At 38.6% G+C, this 25142-nt stretch overlaps 1 long non-coding RNA gene across 3 annotated transcripts in view; it reads left to right on the top strand.

Moving 5' to 3' along the window:
• Window positions 1-25142, top strand: part of LOC110260243 (uncharacterized) — a 585810-nt gene that overhangs the window by 240259 nt on the left and 320409 nt on the right. For all 3 annotated transcript variants that reach the window (XR_014843510.1, XR_014843511.1, XR_014843513.1), the window contains 2 exons: window positions 4979-5100; window positions 5621-5652. This is a non-coding gene — a long non-coding RNA (uncharacterized LOC110260243). The remainder of the gene's footprint in view (window positions 1-4978; window positions 5101-5620; window positions 5653-25142) is intronic.

The following is a 25142-nucleotide window of genomic DNA, read 5'->3' as shown; positions in this document are numbered from 1 at the left end:
AAGTTGTTGCTTTAAAAAAAATGCTTTCAATGAAATAAAAGGAGCTTCAGGAAAGAAAAATTTCTGTGCATCCTGAGAGAAGCAGTGGAGAAAGGCCATCACTTCACCTCTCTTTCTCACTCTGACTGTCCATCTGTAAAATGGGGATTATGAGTGACCTGAAGGAGCATGCTTGCTGAGCGCTCTGGAATTCACCGTGCAGATGGCAGATATGACTCACTTTCACATATGGCCCTTTTCCAGAGAGTGGGGCTGGGCAGCAGTTTCCCTGGATCTTTGCAGGCATGGGATTAGACGAACATTTATAAAGTGCTTATAATTGTACAGAATGTCACTTGGTAGGTGGATACATTTGGTTTGAATCTTGATGAAGAAGTTGTTTTTTTTCCCCCTTGTTTTCCTGGCATAATATTCCGAACAGCAGCAATGCAATCTGTTGTTTGTTTAGAAAAGATGGCAGAAGGGTGTATGGTGTGTGTGCGTGTGTGCGTGCACACACGCACACACACTCATGCCTGGGAGCTATGGTGGGGGGTACATAAGATATCTTCGTAGTCCAGGAAAAAAGAACTTTTTTGACATAGAGTTATGAGTTAGTTAGCATCATTTGGAAAGACAGTAAGGTTTGGAATGAATTAGTTAAAGCTTTGCTCCTGTGGTGAGCACATAGCAGAGAAAGTGCATGCTTCATCCCTCCCTCCCCAACGTGGGCACACACACATGCACATAGATGTATACACATATGTACACACACACACAGCAACAGGGAATTTTCAACTCATGGTCGTCCCACAGTAGAATTCTTCTGTCCTTGGCTTCAGCAGCCCTATCTTTCTCTCCCCACCACCCTCACTCCCTCCCAGCTTGGAGGCTGGGCTCTGCTAGAGAGCAGAGGAAGCCTCTGAGCTGGTGGAAGGATCACCATAGCAACATGGCACAGAGTCCTGCCCCCAAAGGTCTAGACATGCTTGGCTTTTGGTTTTAGCTCAAGTGAAGCAGTATGAGGATTTTCCTCACAGCCCCATTAGTTGTGACTTTGAGCTACCTTTCCTTCCTGGTAGGCCCATACCCCTGGCCTCTGCATGCTGTTGTGAGCTGGATTTTCTTTTTTCTCTCCACCAGGCCAGAGATGCTCAAAGCCAATTTATTTACACATTTCAGGTAACAAGCCAGCCTTACCCAAAGGTATGGTTAGCAGCTACCTACTGTTGTAATTCAGGGCTCCTGGTAACAGCTTCCTGTGAGTAAGTATGATGCTCAGCAGAGGTAAAGAGTGGCCATTCTATAGTAATGGATTAGGTGCTCGTCTCTCAGCTAGGTGATCAGGGTTCAGATCTATTTCCTATAAACAGCATAGAACTTGACAAGGTCAAGTTTATTTTAACCAATGCTTGAACTACAGGGGTGCTCAACAATATGGATGGTTCCTAGGACGGTGATGTTGAGCATGAAACATAAGCTCCAGAAGTTACCTATTGTATGATCAAATTCAAAAACTACTAAAACTAGGCAGTATTCTTTAAGCATGCCTGTATTGTGATGAAAAAGGATGTGTGTGTGTGTGTGTGTGTGTGTAAAAGAACAATAAACATTCTGGCTATCTCAAGTTGTAAGGAAAAGGATTGTTTGGGGGCGGTAGCTACAAGTAATTGTCAATGTTGACTCCTTAAATTACTTCATGAATTAAAGTAAGCAGGACCACTCATGGGCCAGTAATGATGATATGTCTTGAAGCAATAATTGCAGTTAGTCCAATTCCATATAGTTGAGGGCCACAAAACAAAACCAAGCACTCCTTAAATGGAGCTGCTGATATGAGTTACCCTTGCTCCCTGAACCTTAGTTCTCTTATTTGCAGAATCATTGATTTGAGCTAAATTGTCTTGGAGGTCTGTTTTAGGCTGAATAGCAACATGGTTGAGAGAGCATATTCTGGTGCCAGACTGTGTCATCTTCATCAAAGTCACAGACCCTTTTTAGAATCAGAAGTACTTGTGACTTTATTACCAGCATCGCAGATATTTTCAAATCACATCACAACTTTGCAGGTACCTCAAAAATCACTCCCAATTGTTATTCCTTCAAAACCATAGTAGTTAGTAGACCTACTTCTAGATCTTTGTCTTAGTTCATTTAGGCTGCTATTAAAAAGAATACGATGGAAGATAGTATGAGAAAAAGAATGTATGTGTATGACTGCATCACTATGCTTTACAGCATAAATTGACACAACACTGTAAATCAGTTATATTCCAATAAAAATAAAATAAAATTTTTTAAAAAGTACCGTAGAATGAGTAGATTATAAGCAACAGAAATTTATTTCTCACAGCTGTCGAGGCTGAAAGTCTGAGATGAGTCAGAATGACAGCGTGGGCAGCTTCTGGGAAGGGTGGTCTTCTGGTTTTCATATTTCTGACTTCTCCTTATATCCTCATATGGTAGAGAGCAGAGAGAGGGAATAAAACTTGTGATTCTTTTAAAGGCACTGATCGCATTCATGAGGGCCCTTCCTCAAAATCCCAACTAACCCTAATCACCTTCCAAAGACCCACCTCCTAATACCATCACATGGGAGATAGGGTTTCAATATATTAATTTGGGTGGGGGACATAAGCATTCATTCACACCAGTCTTATTATTGAACACATTAATAATACATTGATAAAGAAGCACATGTATTCCTCTATCACATATTTGTTATTTTAACAATTGTATTTTAATATTTCATTTCCTTATGAGTCTTATTTTTCTGAGGAGGATTTCATAGGTTTCACTAGAGAGCCTAAGGAGTCTGTAGGTCAAAAAGATTACAACATGGGAGTGCTCATTGTGGCTCAGCAGAGATGAACCTGACTAGTATCCATGAAGATGCAGGTTCGATCCCTGGCTTCGCTCAGTGGGTTAAGGATCTGGCGTTGCTGTGAGCTGTTGTGTAGGCTGCAGGTGCGGCTTGGATCTGGTGTTGCTTTGGCTGTGGGTGTAAACAAACGGCTATAGCTCAGATGCGACCCCTAGCCTGGGAACTTCCATATGCTGCTGGTGCAGCCTTAAAAAACAAACAAATAAACAAACAAAAAACAAACAAAAAACGTTACACAACCTTTATAGAAAACTCAAAATGATCTAAACACACAAACATACATACCCCACAGAGAGACATAAAATTTTGTTCAATGGATAGACTGGGTGGCCTGAGAAAGTTTGGGAAAAAATGTATGTTTTCTCCTTCAGTTCCCAATAAGCTATATTTTTAGTGTTTTGTCATTCCTTTTGATCTGCATTTGTTCCTTTCAAGATGACTAGCAAGATGGTCCTTTTTGACACATTAAATGCGTGGAAAAGAAGTGTGCTTATTACCTTTTCAGTTAAACTCCACCAAGGAAAACAATTCTTTTGAAAAGGATTTAAACGTGTTAAAATATTTCATTCGAGTTGTAAATCATTTTTGAAAACTCTTGAGAAAATATCAGAACCTGAAGGTCTTTGGGTTATTTCTTTCAATCTAAAAAATGAGGGTCAGAAAAAGTGCAATATGACATTACAGCATTTCCTACATTATACCCTTAAAAATATGGACACATATGGTGCTGTGTGCTGAAATCCATCCAGGGACAAATCCATATGATTCTATTTATGCTTTCTTACTCATTCATTGACTTTTATCCAGTGACTTTGAATCTCAGTTTGCTCTTATAAAATTATTTGTTTCCATATAAAGTTTTACTATAAATGTACGGAAAAGTTCCTAGACACCAATTTAAGCCATATACCACACAGTTTGAGAGGGATTAATAAAGGGCCTATTTGTACAAGGGCCTATAAAAATTCATAAACAGAGAGTTCCCCCTGTGACTCAGCAGTAACGAACCCAACTAGTGTCCATGAGGATGCAGATTTGATCCCTGGCCTTACTCAGTGGGTTAAGGATCCGGTGTTGCTGTGAGGTGTGGCGTAGGTTGCAGACATGGCTCAGATCCCATGCTGCTGTGGCATAGGCTGGCAGCTGCAGCTCCAATTTGACCCCTAGTCTGGGAACTTCCATGTGCTGTAGGTGTGGCGCTAAAAAGCAAAACAAAAATAAAAAGTAAAAAATAAAAAAATTAATAAATAGAAAACTCTATTAAAACAGAATTAGGTGTCCAGAAGGGGGAGCTCTCATGCTCTGTGATGATAGCAGAGCAGATTTCCTTTTCTTGCCTGGCCAGAGCTCAGCCAATGAGAGGCTGTTAAAACTCAGCCAACGAAAAGCCATGGACTCTTGGTTACTTTAGCCCTTTCCACTTCCTTTTCTCCTCAATAAAAGAATTCACTTGTCCCTGCTGTGCAGCACTTGCACATGACTCACTGTGGTTGTAGACCTCAAACTGCAATTCTTTGCTGATCCCAACTAAACCAATTTTTGTTGGAGAAATAATTGTCAGTCTACTTAAGGTCAAAAGGACCAAAGCATTTTAGGAAAAGAATTCATGTCAAGGGAAAAAAAACTAGAAACAATACACAAGCTTGGTCCTAGGACAGTGTTGTCAGAGGAATGCCACTTTTTAGTAGAGAAAGAAATGTGTTTTTCTGATTGTTCTTTGGCAGTCTTAGACTCCAGTAGATATCAGAGGTAGTAAATTTAACAGAGCTGGATCACGCAAGAATCTTGGTAAGCCCCTTGCAGCTTCTTTCTGGTCCTTGTGATAGAATCAAAGAAGTGGTGCAGCTTCTGGTTGTCTCAGCATCCATCTCTTGCTTGCTGTGTTGTGGCCTTGCTGTGGGTAGCAGTAATTCTGCTCCCCCCGACCTGCCCGAGACCACTCAACATAGCTTGATCTTCCTACCAGAAGGATAGGATTGCAGGGTGGCACAGAAGAAAAATGATGTTCAGGACTTGTATTTGATGGGTAGGGGGAGAAAAATTCTGTTTCCTTGAAAAAGTCATGTGTGGATGTAACACCTGGGCTTATTAATGAGGCCCTTTTGCCCCATGTAGGAAGCCAGCCTGAAGTCAAGACTGACTACGAAGAGGGGCAGAAAGACAATCCATTTGTGCAGACACAGAGCTGGAGCCCTGATAAAACAGGCCTGGAGCTGCTCTACTTCTGGATTTTTTTGGTACATGAATTCTGATACATAGTAACAGAGTTCCCATTGTGGCGCAGTGGAAATGAATCTGACTAGTATTCCTGAGGATTTGGGTTCGATCCCTGGCCTCGCTCAGTGGGTTGGGAATCAGGTGTTGCCATGAACTGTGGTGTAGGTAGCAGATGTGGCTCAGATGTAGTGTTGCTGTGACTGTGGTGTAGGCTGGCAGTTGTAGCTCCAATTCCATCCCTAGCCTGAGAATTTCCATGTGCCACAGGTACGGCCCTAAAAAACAAGCAAACAAACAAAACAAAACCCAACAACAATATAGTACCTTTACCATGCAAATCACTTTTGTGGTTTTTTTTGATTGATAAACAAAGGTACTGCTTATTTTGGCCAAACTCCACTGTAATGACTCTTGAGGCATGATGAATTATAGAAAAGAAGAAAAGGAAAAGAGGCAAGGGAAGGGAACCATGGTTATTGAGATCCTAGCTTCTATGGAAATTCGTTCAGAAGATAATATATTACTGCTCTTATTTTACAGATTGAAACACGTCTGTGCCACGAAGTTTGCTGGTGAGTCTCATGGTCCCGTATGAGTTACTCTATAAATTAAGAATTAAAACCCTGTCCTTGCATTCAGCTCTGGCAGGCAGCACAGATTATTGTGAACTTTTAAGTACTTTTTTGAAGTTTTAAAACCTGGAGGCATTTTATGAAATTCTTTCAGATTTGGGACATTTGTATGGCTAACATCCCCCTGCAGTTCACCCACAAAGAATAATTAGCTGATCTGAGGTTGATTCTTTTTTATTGTCGTGAGTTGAAGATGACAGAATATAAATTATTGACAGTACTTCAACCCCTAATCGGAAAAACTGTCCTCCTGTTGCAGCTAATGGGATTTCTCTGGCTGGCAGGAAGCTTAAACTATAATGATGGCAATTGTTTATTGAGCATTCCCTTTATGTTAGGTATCATGTTAAGTGCCTTACATGCATTATCTCATTTAATCTTTCTAAAAACTTGGGTGGTTGTTTCCATTATGCTATTTTTCATACAATACAACATTAGAAATGTAGCAGGAATGTGACCTGGGGGTGTCATTAAGAGGTTGATGAGGGCTTATGATCTCAGACGACCTTGGGGCATTACAACATTACCATTCGACATGCTATAAACCATCATGATCCCACTCAGGATGCAGAGGGGTCCCTCTCAAGTGGCTTTGTGTCATTCATCAACTTGAAATTTGTTATTTTTGATGCCACCGCTATTTTTTTTCCAAAAATCTTCACTATTGGTCCTTCTGGGTTTGAATAACACGTCCCAATTTTTGAAAATTTGCTTTCAGTACAGGAAATAAAATTAATTTTTCAAAACACATTGTTATTTTATATTTGAAAGTAATTTTATTCAGTGCTTCACGCTTCATTGGTTGACAACTATACATTAAGTAAGGAGTTATAAAGAAGAGAGAGGCATTACATTTCTGAATAGCAGTGATGAAGAATCATTTTTTGTAGCTGCATATCATCACATTTTTATTTTAAAATTGAAATAATGGTTTTACAGTTCTTCTGAGATATTTTAAAGTTGATCATTAAAGATCTTTGCATAAGAATAAACATATTTCCTATAATATGCCTATAAGATGTTCATAAAACTCAGTTGTATATTTTATAATGAAGTTTATTATAAAACATATTCCTTGAAGGTGAATGCCATTTCTGATTGGAGTTGGCTATGAAATTAAAAATAATTTCCTTCAGAGGAAAATTCACAAATGGAGAGATTTGAAGTGTTTTAGGGTAAAAGCGGTTAAGATGTTGCCAATTCTAGACCTAATTGGCCTCATAGTACATCTCTGGATTATAAAATATTTATTGGCTGAACAAAGTTTTAAACTAGAAATTTTCTTTTTCCTTAAGGCATTTTCTTAACTTGAGGGTATCCTATCTTCTGAATGTTATTGTCACTCTCCCTCTTATTTTCTTCTTGGTTCAGGTGGATGCACAAATATTTTTCTTCTTTCTGACAGTTCCTTGACTTCATACTCAAACCCAGCAAGACTGTGTTACATCCTGTCTTGGCTTATAAACTAAAACCAAGCCTAGATCATTATTCTTCCTATTTATACTAGGCTGCAACATTGCACTGAGCCAGACAGTCTCACCATCTCACTTGTGATTCACAAAATCCCCAAGTTCAAGTTTTCAGGAAGATATTAGCTTCCTATTAATTTGATAAGGTTTTATAAACTTGAAAGCCTACCTTTAAATTTACATGGGACAAGGCACACTTGCACCATCAGTGCTTTTCATTTATAATAGCTACATTGCTGCATGGTAAAAAGTTGGCATTTTTTTCTAACAAACGGTATCAAATACAAACACATAATTAACTTAGCCCTCCTCTCAAAGTAAGGCAGATCCTGCCAATACACCGGGCTTCCAGGACAGATAAAGGAGGTGGCGAGGAGAGGTGGCTTCGCTGCCTGCAGTATCTCTTTCTCTATCCATATAGAGATGGGGTTTCTTCTCATCACCTTCAAATCCCCTTTAATCCACTCTTACCCATCTCTAAACTTGATCTTCTGATTACTGATCCAGACACAGCTTTGGAAGGCGCAGGACCTGTCTTCACTGAATGCCGGACTTGGCTTGTCCTAGTTCTTGTCTAGCAGACCACTACTGCTACAACCCATGTGCAATACCAAAGAAAATGTGTGCACTGGAATTCCTAAATCTGTGCTGTTCTACTGATGTTTTCATGCAAAGATGTGAAAATTATATGGACTGGGAATAATTCTTGAAATGAGCATGCATGCATCCTTCACCTAATCAGCAGGAGAGGAATTGAATCAAGACAGTAATCAGTCAGAATTAGGGACTGAGTTAGCAGAATTTACCTGAAGGACCCCGTGATCCTGATTGTCTCTGAATTTAAAGATTGTGGAAGAATTACACCAATGGTGAAACCCATGTGCTTTTCTCCTGCTTCCTTTCTTCACCACCTAGATTCAATTCACAGCGAAGTCCTATCTTGCATCTTCATCTTATTACTGCTTTCAATCTCTACTCTAATCCAAATATTGTCTCTTGCTTTACAAGTCTTCTAATGTGTATTTCTTTTCTTTTTCTTTCCTTTTTTTTTTTTTTTTGGCTGCACCTGCAACATATGGAAGTTCCCAGGCTAGGGATTGAATCAGAGCTGTAGCTGCCAGCCACAGCCACAACCACAGCAACGAGGGATCCAAGCGGCATCTGTGCCCTACACCACAGCTCACAGCAACACCGCATCCTTAACCCATTGAACGAGACCAGGGATTGAACCCAAGTCTTCGTGGATACTAGTCATTTTCATTAACTGCAGAGACACAGTGGGAACTCCTACTGTATTTCTGCTTCTCCCTGGCTGCCCTTTAATCTGTATTATGAAGCACAGAGTAGAGTGGAAGAAATAAATTTCTCATTACACTTTTCCCTACAGTCACTTCCCATTAATTTTAGGATTGAATCTCAAATTCTAAGCTGGATAATAAGCCCTCAATGATCTATGGCTGCTTTACTGTTCCCATCACCACTCTGCTGCCTAAGACTGGGGGCCACAGTTTCTAGAATCCTCTTCCTTTCATGATCCTGAGTTAGAAATTCCTGATAGCAGGACCTGACATGAGATTCGAAAGGCAGAGGGCAAGAAGGAGCTCTTATTCTCAGGCAGCCCTGGGCATCAGACATGGGGTTTTTCACACACCCAGCAGCATCCCAGACTTTTCTGGAAACTCTCGCTTTGTTTTGAGATGGGCTATTTATAAGCATCCCTGAGAGTTTGTTTCCCCATTTACACTCCAGTCTCCCAGATGGAAGCTGTTGGTGAGCTTCTTTCAGATTTTCCAGCTGCGTCCTTGCACTTGTCCGGGGGTTCTCTCATTTTCTTGTAAACTGTAATTCCTCTATTAACCCACACATGCCTACAGTTTCTAGTGATTCTCTGCATTCACTTTAAAACTTTAAAAATTTGCATTTTCTATTCATCCTGTTCTCCTAATTTGTCCCTTCCTTCCTCTCCCTTTTGCTGTACACCTGAAAACACACTGTTGTAAATCAACTATACTTCAATTTTAAAAATTGAAAAAAATTGCCATTTTCAAGTTTTCTCAAAAGCTTCCCTTATTCCCACACAGACACCCTTGTGCCTAGTTAGCTGTATCTTATCTATCCACTTCTAAACACGTATCTTATTTTCTCAGAAAATTCTTCCCTGAACCCTACCTTAGTTCAGGTCCCCCAATTAGGTATCCTTCTACATTTACTCATGTGATGATTCTCTTGAAGCCTGTCCTCTTTGCAGGACTGTAAGCTCCATGAGAGGAGCAACTGGAGCTGTTTTGCTCCAGATCTAGTTCATTGCTTGACCTAGTAGGCACTCAATCAGTATTTATTGAGTGAATGAATGAATGAATAAATGGTCGGATGGAATGGGTTTATGAGTCCATTCATTGGGTCCAGGTGATTAGACATAAAGGCGGTAAGATTGAAGTAACATGAACCTTGTCCTTTTTGAGCAGGCGAAGTCCATGTTGATTTCTCCAGGGCCTCCCATTCTCAAAGATAATCTTCCCTTTACTTCACTTCAGTTTGGGAGATTTATGTGATATCTTCAACACCATTTTTCAAAATATATTCATGATAATGAACAACTTTTAATGCGTGATGATTTAAAGTTTAAGTTTTAAAAATTGTGCCCTTTACTTGAAAAAGCCTGAAGGCATCAGTTTAGTAAAATCTGCTAATAATGAAAAGATCTGAATTTCTCAGCGGTGGAAATTAATAAAATATCAAGCGGCGCCCAGACTGTGACCTCATCTTGCCCTACATGGGCGGCATGCTAGTTCTCAGCTCAGGGACTCCCTCTCCCTAAGCAGTGCTTTGCTGTGTACTTTTCCCACTCCGGTGGTTCCGTTGGATAACACTTCACACGTGAGTATTATGCAGCACGATCTATAACACCCAATCTTTTCATACCAAACTTTTTGTTTTCTCCATGTCTCCAAATACAATTTTAATGGTTAATCTATTCCACAAGATGTTTCTCAGGATAAGTTCAGCCAGTTGTTTTTGTCTAATTACCTGAGCTACTGTTGTCAATTTCCACATCCCCCTGGCCTGAAAGTGAGGCTCTTGCTGCGCACTGAGTTATGGCATGAACATGACGATAATTCCCAGGGTGTGATGCCCACGAACAAAGGAGTGAAGCCAATGGAAAAACACAGATCATAGCTAAAGAATGTCATCTCAGCTTCAATGTATGAGGCTCTAAGTAGATGGATCAGGTCAAGGTGAATGACAGGCTTGAGCAGTTGTAAAGCTTCTTTTTCCTTTTCCTATAGGCTTTCTTTCCTCCAGTTTTCCAGTCTCCTTTAACCTAAGGTGGATAAAACACAACAGTAAACATGCATAGATTCTTTCTCTCTCTCTGTCTCTGTAAAGTCCTTTGGAAGGTAGAGGCTGTTGCTCTTATAACCACACTTTTTTTTTTTTTTTGTCTTTTTAGGGCTACACCCATGGCATATGGAGGTTCCCAGACTAGGGGTCGAATCAGAGCTGTAGCTGCCAGCCTACACCACAGCCACATCAACGTGGAATCGGAGCCAAGTCTGTGACCTATACCACAGCTCATGGCAACACTGTATCCTTAACCCACTGTTCAAGGCCAGGGATGGAACCTACATCCTCATGGATGCTAGCCAGATTCATTTACACTGAACCACGATGGGAACTTTTTTTTTTGTCTTTTTGCTATTTCTTGGGCCTCTCCCGCGGCATGTGGAGGTTCCCAGGCTAGGGGTCCAATCGGAGCTGTAGCCACTGGCCTACGCCAGAGCCACAGCAACGCGGGATCCGAGCCGCGTCTGCAACCTACACCACAGCTCACAGCAACGCCGGATCGTTAACCCACTGAGCAAGGGCAGGGACCGAACCCGCAACCTCATGGTTTCTAGTCGGATTCGTTAACCACTGCGCCATGACGGGAACTCCATGATGGGAATTTCTAACCACACATTTTAAACTCTGTCCTTTCTGCCCATCTTCTGCTCTTATATCTGAAGGGGAAGAACTTTATAGTCAATCACCTTTGATCAGTTTTGATATTTTGTTCATCATGGATTTTTTGCACGAATTTTTGTTTTATAAATATTGCATTAAAATGTTTATGTTGACTACTGAGTTTCTGGCACCCCCTTAAATTTTGTGCCTGAGGCAACTAAACACTAGTTTAAGCCCTATGAACACAGAAGGCAAGAATATCCTTAGATGTGGATAGCCATGAAGTTCATTAATGACTGTCGTAACAATTACATGTAATGACTTTCTTACCAATTTAAAAACACAAATATTTTATGATAAACCACATTATTGGAAATTGTCATGCTGTTTGTTTTTTCCAGTTTGACATGATCATTTAAATAGTAATCTTTTAGAAATAGAGAACTGTTTTTATTTTTGAAGCAGATTTCAGTGTTTTTTGAAAAACATGGTGGCAAAGGGAATTGAGTTCATCTTTATGCTCATTTGTACTCAGGCAGTCTCTGAATCTCACCACATATGCTTGGCAGTTAGTGCAAAGCAGATAAGTATGGGCTGTTTAGATTGCATCAAGGGAAGCCCTTTATTTTCTAGGGTCATTTCTGTCTTTTCAGAAAATGGCCTCTCGATGGCCCTGAAACCACTGTGTCCAGCCTGTGGTGCTGCTACACAAAAATCAACACTTCTGTATTTTAAAGAAAATTAGCTGCAGGCATGCACAGACATGAAATGCACCAAAGATTTAAACAGACAACAGCTACATTGTGAGTGGGGAAAATGTTAGGGCATATTTAAAGGCCAGAAACTTTCACTGGAGAGACAGATGACCAGAGAAAATATGTGAAATCACAGTTAAAATGGCTTTATTCTCCTAGGAAACATTCAAATCAGTTGGTCAAGAATGGCTCAGGGCGTTCCCATTATGGCTCAGTGGTAATGAACCAGACTAGGATCCATGAAGATGCAGGTTCCATCCCTGGCCTCACTCAGTGAGTTAAAAGATTTGGCATTGCCATGAGCTGTCGTTAGGGTTGCTGGGTTGCTGTGGCTGTGGCTGTGGCTCAGGATGTTTGGGGATGGGACTGAGAAGGGATCGGAAGAAGGTAGTCAAAGGTGTAAACTTCCAGCTATAAGATAAACAAGTACTAGGGATGTGATATACAACACGACAAATGTAATTACCACTGCTGCATGTTACATATGAGTGTTGTAAGAGAGTAAATCCTAAGAGTTCTCATCACAAGGAAAAAATTTTTTTTTAAATTTCTTTAATTTTGTATCTACATAAGATGATGTATGTTAGCTAAACAAATTATGGTAATGATTTCATGGTGTACATAAGTCAAATCATTTGCTGTACACCTCAAACTAATACATTGTTGTATGTTCATTATATTTCAATAAAACTGGAAGAAAAACTTTTTAAATGGCTGATGCTGAAATGACTTTCATCTTAGTTTGGAGGGGAGAAAATCCTGCTAAATTCTGTATTGCGGTTAACACCGCAGCCAAGGGTGGTTTTGAGACAACTTTTATTGAAATAGAAAACTGTAACTTTAACTAAAGAATAAGGGAAATGCCAACAGAAATAAAAGACCCAGAATTCAGAGGACAACATACAGGACTCTATATACTAAGCCACACAAATTGAAACAACCAAAATAAATGCCAAATGCACAAGAAAAATAAATGTAACTCATCAGAGGTTAATGCTTTTTATGTTTTCTTTGTACAGCAACTTGTTCTGTGGTTAGATAAAAGGGATCTGGGACCAGACAGGGCATGAGGCTTTGCTAATCCATATTGAGCCACTGACTCTACGTGACCTCGAGCAACTCTCTGGAGTTTGTTGGCCTCACTCAATCACATACACACACACACACACACACACACCACTTTAACTTGGCTGATAGAAAGGGGAGAAGGAATTAGTAAGGCTTCTGTGAAATCTGGCATCATTTTGGGAGCTCAATTATCACCTCTGGTAATTGCAGAGAAAGGGGACTAAGAGAGGTGCTCAGATCTGCAGGGGAGTCAACCCTTTTGCTTTTTGACAGGACAGCTCTCACCGAGCAGTGTTTACTGTGTGCATATCCCTGGCAAGGGTTTGGAGGATTAACTAGCCTGCTGACAGAAGAACAAACAGTTTAATCCCACCAGAGCACCTGCCATGGGGTGGGCTGGGCTCAGCACAGTGGCAAGCCAGACTCCTGGTTTTCTTCTCTGTTCTTGTGCAACACACCCTAGACTCCATTGGCTTTCCAGATGGTGGGGTGGGGGGGGAGGCATTTCCCAGGATCCACCAAATCACAGCAGAAGAGCCTGGCTAGTTTCCTCAAGTAGAAAGCCTGTCAAAAAAACGCATTGTAGCACCACAAAGACACTGTGTCTTTGGTCAGTGGGCCTCAGTGCAGTCCTGGCTCAGGCCACCCCTCAGCCTGATAGGTCTCCCCTGCAACCTTCTGAGACTGGGTTAGGAGCCCATCCACTCCTCATCTCCTCCCAGAGTACTCGGTGCTTGTCGGCATTAGCACTTTAGTATCTTTCACAACTTAAAGTAAGCCCTTCATGAGGCCCATGCCTAACTTTCTTCATCTCAATTTCTCTCTCCCTTTCCTCCCTCCATTGTCCTCTAAAGCTGAACTAAACTGGTTTCTGCTCTATCATCTCCTATTGTCTTTGTTCACTAAGGTTCTCTCTGCAGGTTCACACAGATGCCCCTGTTTGGACAAAGGCATTTTTGAGCCCATTCTTTACTGCCTCTCACCCTGGCCCTTGTGTCTGTGTCTTGTATCACTGGCTTCTTGTCCCCCACCTTCTCTTCTTCTTCTTCTTCCTCCTCCTCCTCCCACCTCCTCCCCCTCTTCCTCCTCCTCCTCCTACCTCCTCCCCCTCTTCCTCCTTCTTCAATAATCTCTAGTTGTATTGTTTTATTTTTCACACAATACTCTTCCAAATACCACTAACATTATATCCTTAATCTTCCTCAAAACCCTGTGAGTGGCAAGTGGGCATCATATCTGCAGTTAACAGAAGAGAAATCTGGGATTCATGCTGGTTAATTGACTTTTCTAAAGCTACCCTCTTAGTAAGTGTCAGAGCTAGATTTCCAGCTCCCAGCCAAAGCGCATTCTATTTTACCACATCTCTTGATTTGAAAAAGGTCCTGCTCATAAGGGAGCAGGCACACCACGGGGAGCCCCCAACATCCATGTAGACATTCACAAAATGAAGCAAAGTGATGTCTTTTGTCTTCTGTCCTCTCATCTGTCTAGGTGAAATCCATAGGTTGTGGTAGTAAGAGAGCAGACTCTTAGTAATAGAAGCTAGTACTGTCTTCCAAAGGTTGAACCAAATGGTTAAAAAAGTGAAAAGACTTTTTAGAGCATTGGGAAGAAACCTTTTCCCAGTAAATCTGATGATATGCCTGTAATTAAGTCAAATAGGTTAAAGGCTTGTTATGCTAGCATTAACACGTAATTCATCCATTGAATTACAATGAGATTCATGTAAGGATTACACGTAAAATTCCATGTAATGAGATGTATTCATCATCAAAAGCTTTTTGCCCTTTAAGAAAATGTTACAATAATTATCCCATGAACGTGAAAAGTCAATAGAGGTGAAAATGCATGTCTTTTTATACCATCATTGTGATTGTATTTATATTGGCAAGGCCTAACCCTGCTGACATTTAACTTTCCAGGGAGAGAACCCGGGCTGCTGCCCTCTCCTCTCATCTCACCCCTTCCTCTTGGGCCGTCCAAGAGATGCTCTTTGCCCTCGTTCTCATCTCCTCTACCAGAGATACAGAAACGAGAATCTTGTTTCTCAACTTGCAAAACAGATAAGTTAGAATGTGATTACTCACTTTGCCAAAGGATTCACTAGAGACTTCCTTTCAATACTCTCTTCTTTTTTAAAAAATTGCAGTTTTTCTTAAAATGTGGGATCCGGAGTACTTAGAATATGGAATTTACAGATTATTATGCATTTAATGTGAACCAATCCAAAATTTGTGTAAACATGCATATTCTAGATTTATCAGTGAAAAATATTATAAGCCTTGAGGATATCTGCATAGATGTCGGTGATCTGAGTTTGGAGAAAGCTACAATGTAGAGAGCCATCTAAAGGGGTGGCTAAATGCATAAACTGTTTTAATCCAGCCATGGAAGTAAGTATTTGCCCATGTGCTCAGGGTTATAAAAAAGTTTACATAAAAAATACCAGACAATGAGTTTTGAATAAAGAGTTTGACTCTCCATGGAATTTATATCCAATGAAATGGCATATATAATTGAATTAAAAATTTTTTTTTTATTTGAGGAAAAGTGAAAGTGGTAAGAGTTGAATTTAGATATGTTAAATCTAACATTTTAAAGGCCACACTGAATCACATGTAGGCAAGTTATTTGTATTTCAGCATTGGATTCTTCTGTAAGTTTAACCACCACATGACTAAGGTTCATTTGTCTAGGGCCATCAATGTGTCCTATGAACAAACTAGCGGAAGTAACTGAGGGTTTCTTTATTTTTCTTGTATTCATTAAAGATTTTAGGCAACAGCCACCCATTTAAGTGAAACATTTTCAGATAATTTTGTGTACATATGCAAAGTATCTCACAGCAGGAAAATAGCACTGAGGAAGACTTGTTTTTTAAAAAATGCAGGCATGCTTTGTTTAGAACTTTCAATGTGATGTTTAAAAGGTGTTTCAGCCAGAAAATATCCTTTACCTATGGCTGCACTGGAAAACACCTGTCACTCATAGAATTGTGCTTTCCATCATGCTTAATAAAGAAGAGTGCCATTTGAAATATTAGAATCTAATTTGATGTGTATCTGTAATGTATGTGCCATGCGATGTCTTAGTTTTGTCTGGGTCAGCAGGTGCTTTTTACAGAGACTGCAGTTATCAGAGGGTAAATGCTCTAGTATTCTTTCCGTACAGCCTAGTTTCTTTTATGTAAAAGAGATAAATCAGATGTCTTTATAATACCTTTTTTCAGTACATGGAAACTGATGGAAGATCTTATATTCCTGAGAATCAAGGTAGCCCTTGCCAGAGCTCACGAAGTCAGCTCTAGGGCCTGGAGACTGGCTGCCTTCTTTTGTTGTCATGAAATCTCCTTGAAAAAGCCATATAGTCACCAGTGTGCCTGTGACTAAAATAGTAGCATCAGTAGCCAGCAGACATTGTGAATAACCATTGGTGTTCTTTGCTATTAAGTTAGTTTTCTTCTTCAATAGTCTTCGTCATAGAAAAAAAAGAACAGCTTACGTTTTCTAGTCCAAACTTTACTTCCTCCTCCATCACAATTTAGTCAGCATTCACTTATTCATTCATTGATATTTCATTTACTTAGATATTCAGTAAGTATTTATCAGTTTCTAGTCATGTATCAGTATTTTTTTCTAGTTCAGTAGGGAAAGTAACAAATAAAGATGAATCACAGCCCCTGTTTTCATATTAAAGAGGCAGTAAATAAGATGGTTAAATAATCATAATACAAGGTAAAAATGTGATAAAATCCATATGAAAGGTTTATACAAATGGCATGGAGTTTTGGAGGGCATAAGAGTTTGCATCCCCTTTTTATGAAATCAGGCAAGGCTTTATGAAAAATATGAAATGTGAAGTAAGATGGCTGGGTTTCTATGAACAGACAGGAAAAGCACTTTCCGGTGGAAGGAATAGCGATAACAATGGCATGAAAACTATGAACACAGTATTGTCCTTGGGAAATAAGGAGCAGTTCAACTTGCCTGTGTTGGTCAGTGCTGGAAACCACTAACTAAATGCCTTAAAGAGCCAGGAAATGGTGAATCGTTGAAAGTTTCAGAGCATTATCATGCCATGATCAGAGTAAGGAAGATTTATCTGGCAGCTATCTTACAAAAGGGGGCCATTCGGAGTCATATTGTAGTCATGTGTAAAAGAATTTATGGCAGCCTCAACTATTGTGATAAAGTGTAGGAAAGAAAAAGAGGGGATAGAAAAGCCAGGGTTGGTGACTGACTTCATGCTCGTAGGTCAGGGAGAAATGTTAAGATGAAGCCCTGGAGTTTAAAAAGATGCCACGGTTTTGATTCCAGGGCACCTGAGACAATGAAATCATCATTAGCTACAATTGTGAAATTAGAGGAAGGGAAAGATGGGGTGAAGGGAAAGATGATGAGTTGAATTTGAATGTTTCTATTATTATTATTATCATCATTATTTTTGGTTTTTAGGGCCACACCTGTGGCATATGGAAGTTCCCAGGCTGGGGGTCTAACAAGAGCTGCAACTGCCAGCCTACACCCCAGCCACAGCAACGCCAGATCTGAGCTGCATCTGCAGCCTACTCGGCAGCTCACAGCAATGCCAGATCCTTAATCCACTGAGCAGGGCAAGGGATAGAACCCACATCCTCATGTACTAGTTGGCTTTGTTACCACTGAGCCACAAGGGGAACTCCATGAATATTTCTTAAGTCATTTATTCATTCAGAAATCTTTCTCCAGGACCTCTGAGCTGGGTACCCTTTAATGATTATTTATAATAGGTAAGAAAATGGAAAAATGATACTTATGGAGCCTTCATCAACTGCAGAAACCTTTTTGCTTAAAACATTAATTTAGCAAATTTTAGAAACTTGCCTTATTTTGAGATTATATCTTTTTTATTTTTTCTATTTTGGTGTTGAGGTGGTGTTATATGAAGTAATAGTGATGAAGCCAGGTGGTTTTTTTTTTTTTAAACTTTTTAAGTTTTATGTAAACTTATAATATAGTACAGAGAGTTCCCAAATAATCTTCACCTGGATTCCCTAATATTAATATTTTCGGTGGTATGATTGTCATGGTCTGCATTCCATCTTGGGGTCTTCTGACACTGTGCTTAATTTTTTAAAAAATTGACTATATAGTAAAATGCATTCTCTGGTATTTATGGGTTTTGACAAATAATTGTGTATTTACCACCATAATACCATATAGGTTGTTTCCAGGGCACCCCAAATTTCCTTATGCCCACTTTGTATCAACCTTTCCTCCATTCTCAACTCCTGACTATAAGTGATCTGATTTCTGTTCCTTTAGATTGCCTTTTCAAGTATATCATCTGAAGGGTTCAAGAATGAACAATAATTTTGGTTTTGGGTTCTCTCACTTTGGATGTATTTAAGATTCATCCTTGTTATTATATAGATCAATCATTTATTTCTTTTTTTTTTTTCTGAGTAGTATTCCTTATACAGATATACCACCATTTGTTTATCCATTCTGGTGAATGACATCTGGGTTGTTTCCAGTTTTTAGAGATTGTGAGTATAAAGTTGCTATAAATATTCAATTTCAGGTTTTTGTGTGAATAAATATTTTCAGTTCAATTGAGTAAATACATAGATTGCTGGTTATATAGTATTCTACATTCTATTATACTATTGTTCTAATAGGTGAGTAATGGTAACTCATTATGGACTTATTTTGCCTTTATCTAATGAGTAATGAAATTAAGTATCTTTTATATGTTTATTTGCTCTCTGCAACTCTTTTCAGTGAAGCATTTGTTGACTGTTTTACCCATTTAAAAAAAATCAGCTTGATTTTTTTCTTATTGTTGATTTTTGAGAATTCTTTGTATGTTCTTGATACAAATCCTGTGGCAAATATATGTTTTTCAGATTTTTTTGTCCCACTCTATAGCTTTTTTTTAGTTGTATTAAAAAAATTGTAGTTGATTTACAGTGTTGTGCCAATTTCTGCTGTATAGCAAAGTGACCCAGTCATACATATATATATGTATATATATGTGTGTGTGTGTATTTATATACTTGTATATACATACATGTATACACACACACATTTCTTTCCTTATATTATCTTCCACTATGGTCTAGCCCAAGAGATTGGATATAGTTCCCTGTGCTATACAGCAGGAACTCATTGGTTATCTATTCTAAATGTAATAGTCTGCATCTACTAAATCAGAAACTCCCAGTCCATCCTACTTCTCCCCCTCCCCTTTGGTGACCATAAACCTGCTCTCCATATCTGTGAGTCTGTTTCTGTTCTGTAGATAGGTTCATCTGTGCCATACTTTAGATTCCACGAATAAGTGATATCATGTGGTATTTATTTGTCTTTCTCTTTGGGACTTAATTCACTTAGTATCAGAATCTCTAGTTGCATCCTCTTGCTGCAAAAGTTAATATTTTGTTCTTATTTATGGCTGAGTAGTATTCCATTGTATATAAGTACCACATCTTCTTAATCCATTCATTTATCAATGGACATTTAGATTGTTTCCCTGTCTTGGCTATTGTGAACAGTGCTGATATGAACATACAGGTGCATGTGTCTTTTTGAATTGGAGTTTTGTCCAGATATATGCCTAGGAGTGAGATTGCAGGATCATATGGAAGTTCTGTATTCAGTTTTCTAAGAAACCTCCATACCATTCTCTATAGTGACTGTACCAATTTACATGCCCGCCTACCATGTAGGAGGGTTTCCTTTTCTCCACACCCTCTCCAGAATTTGTTATTGGTAGACTTAATACGATAGCCATTCTGACTGGTGTGAGATATTATCTCATTGTAGTTTTGATTTGCATTTCTCTAATAATTAGTGATGTTGAGCAGGTTTTCATATACCTGCTGGCCATCTGTATGTCATCTTTGGGGAAATGTCTGTTTAGGTCTTCTGCCAATTTTTTGATTGGATAGTGTGTTTTTATGTTGTTGAGTTGTGTGAGTTGTTTCTATATTTTGGAGATTAAGTCCTTGTAGGTTGCATCATGTGCAACTATTTTCTCCCATTCCATAGATTATATTTTTTTATGGTTTCCTTTGCAGTGCAAGAGCTTTTAAATTTGATTAGGTCCCATTTGTTTATTTTCGTTTTTATTTGTATTGCCTTGGGAGACTGACCTAAGAAAACCTTTGTATGGTTTATGTCAAAGAGTGGTTTGCCTCTGTTCTCTTCCAGGAGTTTAATGGTGTCTTAAGTTCAAGTCTTTAAGCCCTTTTGAGTTTGTTTTTGTGTGTGATGGGAAGGTGTATTCTAGTTTCATTGAATTATATGTAGCAGTCCAGTTTTGCTAGCACCACTTTCTGAAGAGATTGTCTTTTTTCCCATTTTATATTCTTGCCTCCTTTGTTGAAAATTAATTGACTGTAGGTATCTTGGTTTATTTCTGAGCTCTCTATTCTGTTCTGTTGGTCTGTATTTCTGTTTTTGTATTGGTACCACACTGTCTTGATTATTGTAGCTTTGCAATATTATCTGAAGTCTGGAAGAGTTATGTGTCCTGCTTTGTTTTTTCCCTCAGGATTGCTTTGACAATTCTGGGTCTTTTATGGTTCCATAGAATTTTTTAGATTAATTTTTCTAGTTTTGTGAAAAACGTAATAAATACTTTGATAGGGATCACATAAAAACTGTAGATTATCTGGATAGTATAGCGATTTTCACAGTATTAATTCTTCCAATCCAGGAGCATGGGATATCTTTCCATTTTTTTGTAATCCTTTTTAATTTCCTTGATTAATATATTCTAGTTCTCAGCATATAAAGTCTTTCACCTCCTTGGTGAGGTTTATTCCTAGGTATTTAATTTTTGGGGGTGCAAATTTTAAAAGGTATTTTTTAAAATAGTTCTTTTTCAGTATTTAATTGTTAGCATACAGAAATGCAACCAGTTTCTGAATGCTTATCCTGCTACTTTGCTGAATTCATTGATCAGTTCGAGTAGTTTTGTTTGGAGTCCTTAGAGTTTTCTAAATATAATATCATGTCATCTCCATAGAGTGACAGTTTTACCTCTTCTCGTATAATTTGGATACCTTTTATTTCTTTTGTTTGGTTGCTGTGGCTAGGACTTTCAATGCTATGTTGAATAAAAGTGGTGAGAGTGGGCATCCTTGTCTTGTTCCAGATTTTAGTGGGAAGGCTTTCAGCTTTTCTCCATTGAGTATTCTATTGGCTGTGGGTTTGTCATAAATGGTTGTTATTATGTTGAGATATGTTCCCTCTATACCCACTTTGGTAACAGTTTTTATTGTGAATGGATGTTGGATTTCGTCAAATGCTTTTTCTGCATCTATTGAGATGACCGTGCAGTTTTTGACTTTTCTTTTGTTAATGTGATGTATGACATGGATTGATTTGCATATACTGAACCACCCTTATGAACTTGGGATGACTCCCACTTGGTCATGTTGTATGATCTTTTTATGTGTTGTTGGATTTGGTTGGCTAAAATTTTGTTCAGAATTTTTACATTTATATTCATCAAAGATACTGGCCTATAATTTTCTTTTTTGGTAGTATCTTTGTCTGGTTTTGGTATTAGGGTTATGGAGGCTTCATAGAATGTCTTTGGAGTGTTCTTTCTTCTTCAGTCTTTTGGAAGAGTTTAGGAAGGATGGGTATGAGTTCTTCTTCGTATGTTTGGCAGAATTTACCTGTGAAGCCATCTGGTCCTGGATTTTTGTTTGTAGGGAGTGTTTTTATTACATATTCAATTTCACTTTAATGATCTCTCTGTTCCATTGATCCGTTTCTTCTTGATTCAGTTTTGGTTGGCTGTATGTCTCTAGAAAGTTGTCCATTTCTTCTAGGTTGTCAAATTTATTGGTATATAATTTTTCATAGTATTCTCTTATGATTTATTTTTTTGCATTCCTACAGTATTCATTGAGATTTCTCCTTTTTCATTTCTTATTTTGTTTATTTGCGTTCTCTCTTCTTTTTGGTGAGTCTGGCCAGAGGTTTGTCAATTCTATGTACCCCATCAAAGAACCAGCTCTTGGTTTTAGTGATTTTTTTTTCTATTTTTTTTTTGAATTTCTGTTTTATTGATTTCCTTAGTCTCTAATCTTTATGATTTCCTTCCTTCTACTGACTTTACATTTTGTTTTTTTGTTTTCTAATTCTTTTAATTGGTAGGTTAGGTTTTTGATTTGAGCTTTTTCTTTTGTGAGAAAGACCTATATCACTATGCAGGTCCGTCTTAAAACTGCTTTTGCAGCACTTCATAGATTTTGAAAGGTTGTGTTTTCATTGTCATTTGTCTTGAGGTATTTTTAAGTTTCCTTTTGATTTCCTCGTTGACCATTGGTTTTTTAGTAGCCTGTTGGGTAGTCTCCACGTAGTCTGTTTTTACTCATTTCTTTTCCTGCAGTTGATTTCTAGTTTCATGCCATTGTGGTCAGAGAAGATACCTGAAACAATTTCTATACTCTTAGATTTGTGAGTTAGTTTTGTGCCCCAGCATGTGGTCAATCCTAGAGAAAACTGGGTTGATCCTAGAGAAAGTTTCATGTGTGCTTGAAAAGAATGGATATTCTGATTTTTTGGGGTGTAATGATCTGAAAATATCAGTTAAGTTTAACTCTTACATTGTGTCATTTAGAATTTCTGTTGCCTTATGAATTTTCTGTCTAGAAGATCTGTCCATTGATGTTAGTGGTATGCTAAGTTCTCCTACTATTATTGTATTCCCATCAATTTCTTTTTTTATGTCTGTTAATATTTGTTTTATGTATAAGTGCTCCTGTATTAGGGGCATATATATTGATATCCTCTTCTTGAATTGATCCTTTTAACATTAAATAATGTCCTTCTTTATCTTTCTCTATGGTTTTTGTTTTAAAGTCTATTTTTTTCTGATAAATTTTTCCAACTCCTGCTTTTTGTCATTTCCATTCACATGAAATATCTTTTTACATACCCTCGCTTTCAATTTATATGTGTCCTTTGTTCTAAGGTGGGTCTCTTGTAAGCAACATATTGTAGGATCTTGTTTTTTTTTTTTTTTAATCCAGTCTTACACTCTGTATCTTTTGTTTGGAGCATTCAGTCCACTGAGATTTAAGTTGATAATTGATAAATAATCATTTATTGCCATTTTGAATCTTCCTTTCCAGTTGATTCTATGTTTCACCTTTGTTCCTTTCTTTTTTTTGGTTGAATGATTCCCTTTTATTTTATGCTTGTGTCCTCTTCTTTTTTTGTATGTGAATGCTTGTTTGCTTTTAATTTCCAGTTGCCCTGTTTTTTATGTATGTTAACCCTTTCCTATAGACTTGCTATAGACTGATAGTCATAGGCTCAAACACATTCTTAAAAAAAAGTTTCATACTCTCCTTCTCCACATTTTATGATTTTGACGTCCTTTTCTACATCTTCATGTTTATCCTTTTTGCTCTTTCTTGTGTTTATCATTGCTTTTACAAATAGATTTTTTTTTTGATTTGTATATTGGCTCAAATAAGTGGCTACTTTCCAACTGTGATTTCCTCCATCCTATATCTTACTTCTTTCCTATTTAGAGGAGGACTTTAAAGTATTTCTTTTAGAATGGGTTTAGTGTTGCTGTATTCTTTTAGTTTCTGTTTGTCTGGGAAATATTTCATTTCTCCTTCTATTTTAAATGATATTCTTGCTGGGTAGAGTATTCTAGGCTTAAAAATTTTCCCTTTTAGAACTTTCACTATATCTTGCCACTCTCTGCTAACCTGTAGTGTTTCTGTAGAGAAATCAGTCAATAGCCTTATGGGGGTTCCCTTATAATTAACTATTTGTTTTTCTCTTTATGCCTTTAGAATCCTATCCTTTAACTTCTGTCATTTTTATTATAATATGTCTTGGTGTAGGTCTGTTTGGGTTCAACTTGTTTGGGGCCCTCTGTGCTTCCTATATCTGAATATTTATTTCCTTCTTTAGATTTGGAAAGTTTTCAACCATAATTTCTTTAAATATATTTTCAATCCCCTTTTCTTTTTCTTCTGGAATTCCTGTTATGCATAGATTGGCTCACTTTATATTATCCCATAGATCTCTTATATTGCTTTTATATTTTTCCATTTGGTTTTCTGTCTGCTATCCCAGTTGGGTAGTTTCCATTGTTCTAACTTCCAAGCTACTAATTTGTTGCTCTGCATTGTTCATTCTGCTGTTCAATGCCCTTAATTCAGCTTTTGTCTCTGTAAGTGACTTTTCTTGACTCCTCCTTATAGTTTCTAGTTCCTTTCTAAAAGTAATCTGTGCTATGGTCAATATCTGTTCTTAATTCCTTCAGTTTTCTCATTACCTCCTTTTTGAATTCTGTGTCTCTTAGACTTCAGAGGTCTGTTTCATTGTTTGCTCCTTTAGGAGAAGTTCTCTTCTTCTTTTAACTGGGAATGGATCCTGTGTTTCTTTATTTTCCTTATAATTTTCTTATTCTCTGAGTTTTAAGGAAAACAGTTATCTACTGTAGTCTTGGAGGGCTGTTTACTTGCAGAGGCATCCCTGAATAGCTTGTGAGGGTTTACTGTATTTTTTTTAGGCATGAGGGATGTTTATGGTTTGGATGTTTGCTATCTCTTTCCTCAGGGTATGCAGACTATTATCCCCTTGCTAGAGAGTGTGCAGGTGTATGGCCTGCACTTGCTTCCTGGAAGGTGGGGGCAATGGGCAGCACCTGTACACAGTGACTGTTTGCTGGACCCTTGGCAGTGGTGAGGACCCACAGGGAGGTGGGGGTGGCAGGCTGCTCCTGGTTGCAGGTTGTTCAGCAATGACAGTGACCCACAAGGAGATGTGGGCAGCACCTAGAGCCTTCGTCAGTGGCAACAGTGGGGCATGTGTGTTCCTGGGGCATGAGAACAATGGGTGGCACTTGGTTGCAGGATCCTCTGCAGTGATGGCTTCTGAGGTGACAGGCCACAGGCAGTGCCTATTCATGAGATCTTTAGTGGTTGTGTGCTGTGCTTACCTCAGTAGTCTGATATGGCTGCACTGGTTTGCAGCTACCCCTCTAGTTCATGCAAGAGGTACTCTACCCACCCCAAGAGCCTGCATGTGCTCAGAGAAAGATGTTCTTATAGAGGTCCTTCCCCTTTTCCTCTTGCCTTCTCCAACAATGGCACTTGCTTCTCCTGTGGGTCTAGGCCTCCTCCTGTACTCCCTCAGGTATAGTATACAGCTTCCCAGTCCATGGT

The sequence above is a fragment of the Sus scrofa genome, chromosome 4 (assembly GCF_054392235.1).
Source record: "Sus scrofa isolate SSC_HxYL_T2T_F1_AM1 chromosome 4, Sscrofa_HxYL_maternal_Yorkshire_Landrace_v2.0, whole genome shotgun sequence".
Lineage (NCBI taxonomy): Eukaryota > Metazoa > Chordata > Mammalia > Artiodactyla > Suidae > Sus > Sus scrofa.
Note: the sequence above shows the minus strand (reverse complement) of the source record. Positions and strands in the feature narration are given on the sequence as shown.